The sequence below is a fragment of the Cebus imitator genome, unplaced genomic scaffold (genome assembly GCF_001604975.1).
Source record: "Cebus imitator isolate Cc_AM_T3 unplaced genomic scaffold, Cebus_imitator-1.0 Scaffold117, whole genome shotgun sequence".
Lineage (NCBI taxonomy): Eukaryota > Metazoa > Chordata > Mammalia > Primates > Cebidae > Cebus > Cebus imitator.
In genome coordinates this window covers 2,235,592-2,240,857 of record NW_016107432.1, presented here as the reverse complement: position 1 = coordinate 2,240,857, position 5,266 = coordinate 2,235,592, and positions in this window count along the sequence as shown.

Genomic DNA, 5,266 nt, shown 5'->3' with positions numbered 1-5,266 from the left:
AAAAAAAAAAAAAAAAAGCAGCAACCTTTAAAATGTAAATTCCTCCCCTTTTCAAAGTAACTTGCCTAGGAAAATTTAATGCGTTAAAATAAAATGTAACAGACAAACCAATTACAACATTAAAAAATAAATATACTAAAATGATCAGTAACACAAACCAATCGCTCAAGTTTAGCAAAGCATGTGTTTTTAGTCTGTTGTGGATATCCTATTATACTAATAAGCAACAAATTTTACAAGTCATCCCAATGCCTAAACCACCACCATACACACAACATGCTTGTCCTTTACTCAAATGAAGCTTAAACTCAGACCCAAACTCAAGACCATTTTCCCCTCCTGCCACACTGAAATATACAAGGGGAAATCCAAGAAATCAGATATAGTAACTGCCCGTATCTTCTTCCAGGGTAGTGTCAAACTCTTGTTTGCCCTTAAATGTCACCGTGCCAGTAAGTCTGCAAATTCTCATTAGCGCTGGAGTACAAAGAAGCCTGACCAGGAAGACACTGGGAAACGCAACCCCCCTGAGCCTGCGCCGGCCCTAAAGCTTCGGCTGCAGCGATAGGAGGACAAGAGGTGGCCGCTGGCCTCGCGGGTGCGGCGGACAGAGTCCTACACCCCTGCCCGCCTCCCGAGAACCACGAAACCTGTCAGGCTGCCCGGGACCCACCCTCCTCAGACTCCCGCGCTCCAGCCCAGCGCCGCCACCGCCCGCCCGACCGCACCTCGACCGCCCCGGCCTCGCGGCTGCACTCTGTCATCTCATCCCTCCCTAGTGGCCTCGCAGCCCCATCACCTCCGCTGCGCGGCCTGGGCTTGGGCCGCCCTTCGGGCAGGAGCGCCCAGCTGCCGCCCCACGACCGGCCTGCCCCGGCCCCAGCCCGACCCCGTCCGTTCCGCGCGGCCAGGTCCCTGGCGGCCCGGGCCTGAGCTCCCACCGCGAGCTCCCCACCCCCAGCCTCCACCACCGCCCCGCGCGGCCGCTCCCGGCCCACTCCCCAACGGCTACCTGGAGGCAAGGACAGCAACGCACCTCACCCAGGGCACCAGGTTGCAGAGGGCCGGGTGCTCGGGGTCCCTCTCCTACTCCCACTCCACGTGGCAGGCACAGATGGAGAGCAGGATCCGGGCTGCGCACACGGCATACTGGGCCACCCGGTCCCACCACAGCACCAACACTCCCAGAAAGACGGGCGCCGCCATCTTACCCCTCCGCCGCCACAGCCACCGCCTCCTTCCGCCTCTACCTCAGCCGCTGCTGCCAGTCGGCCTGATGCAGCGGCCGCGCCTCATTGGCTCCGTCGCTTGCTCCGGACCCCACCCCCACAGGCGCAGCCCAACCGCCTCAAAATGAGGCGAGCAGAGCGAGGAAGCTACGCAGGGGCACAAAGGGAGGGGGCTGAGTGCGCAACCGCCCAGGAGGCCGAATTGGCTGACGGAGACTGAGGCTGCGTGTCGCAATGCGCTTGAAGGGCGAGGCTGGTGTGAGGGGTGGGACTGGGTGGGAGGGACTTAGGGGAGCCGTTGCCAGGAACACTTCCCTGTGGGTAGCTGGGTGAACCCTTAGCCCCTTCCTCTGGTATGGCAACTGGTTGCCATCCTTTTTCCCTTTTTTGTCGTTATCACTTGATATTCTGACACAATCCAAATCACCCCTGGCCAATGCTTGGGGCTTCTGAGCCACCCTCCTATGACCTGATCTTCCCACCACCACCTCCAGGCACTTTGTGTTCAACCTGTGCAAAACTTTTTTTTTTTTTTTTTTTAAACTATGTTTTAAATTAAAAGACTATTTTTCGGCCGGGCGTGGTGGCTCATGCTTGTAATCCCAGCCCTGCAATCCCAACACTTTGGGAGGCTGAGGCAGGTGGATTACTTGAGGTCAGGAGTTCGAGACTAGGCTGGCCTACTTGGTGAAACCCCCGCCTCTACTAAATAAAATAAAATAAAAAATTAGCCAGGCATGGTGGTGTGCGCCTATAATCCCAGCTACTTAGGAGGCTGAGGCACGCGAATCACTTGAACCCGGGAGGCGGTGGTTGAAGTCACCCGAGATGGTGCCACTGCACTCCATCCTGGGCCATAGAGTGAGAGTAAAAAAAAAAAAAAAAAAAAACAACAAAAAAAAAAAAAAAAAAAAAAAAAAAAAAAAAAAAAAAAAAAAAAAAAAAAAAAAAAAAAATCAAAGCAAAATGAGAGGCTGAGCCTAGGAGTTTGAGAACAGCCTGGGCAACACAGTGAGACCCCCATCTCATAAAAAAAAAAAAAAAAAACCAACAACAACAACAGAAAACAAATTTATGAATGCCTTGCTTCTCTGTAAGCTGAATTTGAGGTGCCTTACCACAATTCGTTATCATACAGAAAAATCTAGATGAGCTAATAAAATAAGTACGAAGAAAAGGAAAAGTCAGACCCAGGCGTGGTGGCTCACGCCTGAAATCCTAGCACATTGAGAGGCCTGACCAATATGGTGAAACACCGTCTCGACTAAAAATATAAAAATTAGCTGGCAGATCACCTGAGGTTAGGAGTTCAAGACCAGTCTGACCAACATGGAGAAACCCTGTCTCTACTAAAAATACAAAATTAGCGTGGCATGGTGGCCCATGACTGTGATCCCAGCTACTACTCGGGAGGCTGAGGCAGGAGAATCCCTTGAACCTGGGAGGCGGAGTTTGCGGTGAGCTGCGCCACTGCACTCCAGCCTGGGCAACAAGAGCGAAACTCGGTTTTGTTTTAAAAAAAAAAAAAAAAAAAAAAAAAAAGTCAGAATAAAATGAAAGGCCAGGAATAAGAACACAGATAAGCCAGTCATAGGGGCTTACACAGTTATGAAAATTGGGTCATACATTTGGCTCTGAGCTTCCTGGTGGCCAAAACTAAAAGGAAAAGACATGTATGTGCTTTTATCACTGTGTCTAAGAAGAAACACAGTGTTCTTTGAGACTCTCAATGTTTCCCTTGTTGCAGCTTTCCATTTTTCAGGGGTTTCATATAGTGATTTTGAGTAATAAGCAATATCCTTGCATTCATTACCTATTGTTGGGTAAAAATAGCCCCAAATTTAGCAGCTTAATAAACAATACATTTTTATTTTTCCTCACAGTTTCAATGGGCTAGGAATCTGGGTGAGGTTAGCTGTGTCCTTTGGCTCAGGCTCTCATGAGGATACAATCAAGCTGTCAGCCAGGGCTGCAGCTCTCGCAAGGCTTCACAATCCTCTTTCAAACTCACTTCCACAGCTGCTGGAAGGCCTCAGGTGTTCTCTGTCTGTTGGCTGGAGGCCTCAGTTCCTGTCCACTTGTACCTCTTCATAAGAAGCAGCTGGCTTGCCCCAGGGCTAGGGAGGAGAAAGAGGAAGAGAAAATGAAAACAAGAGAGAGATCCTAGTCCTTTTTTGTTACCTAATCCCAGAAGTGGCATCCCATCACTTTTATGCATTCTATTGCTACTTAGAAAATAGCACCTAGGTCTAGCAAGGCATGATGGCTCACACCTGTAATACCAGAATTTTAGGAGGCCGAAGTGGGTGGATCATCTGAGGTCAGGAGTTCAAGACCAGCCTGACCAATATGGTGAAACACCGTCTCGACTAAAAATATAAAAATTAGCTGGACGTAGTGGAACACACCTGTAATCCCAGCTACTTGGGAAGCTGAGGCAGGGCAATCACATAAACTCAGGAGGCGGAGGTTGAAGTGAACCAAAATCACACCATTGCACTTCAGCCTGGCCTAGAAGGCAAAACTCCATCTCAAAAAAAAAAAAAGGAAAAGAAAAAGAGTCTCAATAATCCTTAGGTCCAGCCCATGATCAAAGGGAGAGGATTATACAGGACATAAATATGAGGAGGCTAAACATCCTCACTCTGCCCGGGTGGGGTGGCTCACAACATTTTGACAGGCTGAGGCAGGAGGATTGCTTGAGGCCAGCCTGAGCAACACAGGGAGCTCTGGTCTCTGCAAAAAATATACAGAATTAGCCAGGTGTGGCGGTGCATGCTTGTTGTTCCAGCTACTTGGGAGGCTGAGGGGGGAGGACTGATTGAGCCCAGGGGTCTTAGGATGGGGGTGTGGGTTGAGGCTGCAATGAGCGAACATTGCCCCATTGCACTCCTACCTGGATGACAGAGTGAGACCTTGATTCAAAAAAAAAAATCCTCACTCTGCATCCCTAATGATTTTCATAAATCTAAGTGGAATCCTGCAGCATTCCTTCTCATAGATCCCTTTACTCACTTAATGAGATCTCTTGATCATGTGGCTTCTTTTATGTCTGGGAGGTTTACCCATTTTATTGCAGATAGTGACTGTTACTCTTCATTACTGTGTAATAATACATTATATTACATATCCAAAATTTTATTTATCCATTCTACCACTGTTGGACATCTGGCTTATTTTTAGCTATCACTAATTAAGTTGCTATGAACATTCTATAAATGACTTTTGGTGGACATAAGCCCTCATTACTTTTTTTTTTTTAATTGGAGAGAGTTTTGCTCTCGTTGCCCAGGCTGGAGTACAATGGGGAAATCATGACTCACTGCAACCTCTGCTTCCTGGTTTCAAGAAATTCTTCTGCCTGAGTCTCCCAAAATGCTGGGATTACAGGCATGAGCCACCCTGCCCAGCCAGCATAAGCCCTCATTTCTATTAGGAATACATCAGGAATGGAATTGATGTGTGAGATAGTATTGACTGCATGGATAAATACTGCCTCTGTCAATTCAGATGCTCCAAGTGAGAAGGTGCAGTAGCCTGCAGGCCCACACAAGCATGAACATTAAAAAAAGATATTGAATTTCTTCAAGAAAAATTCCAGGCACTTAACCCTGAAAAGTCATTGAACAACATGATAAGCAAGAAGGTAATCACAGCCAGCAGCACAAGCATCGGCCCAAGGCAAGTCTGGCTCCAGCCAGCAAAATGTTAAAAAAGGGTTCACATATGTCAGAAAATAGTAAGAGAATGTTTGTGTGTGTGTGAGAGAGGGATGGGAAGTAAAACTAAAGAGAAATAGTGTAAAGAGAAAAGAGAGAGAAGGTTTTTCTTTTAAAAACTCATAATAGCTAAGCCAAAACATGTTTAAAAAGGTTTAAAAAGGAAAACTATAAAGTAAAAGAGGAGCAAATTGTGGGAAGTAGAAAAGTTCCTGTGGTCCCAGCTCCACAGGAGGTTAAGTGGGAGGACTACTTGAGCCCAGGAATTCAAGGGTAGAGTGAGCTGATTGTGCCACTGCACTCCAGCCTGGGTGATAG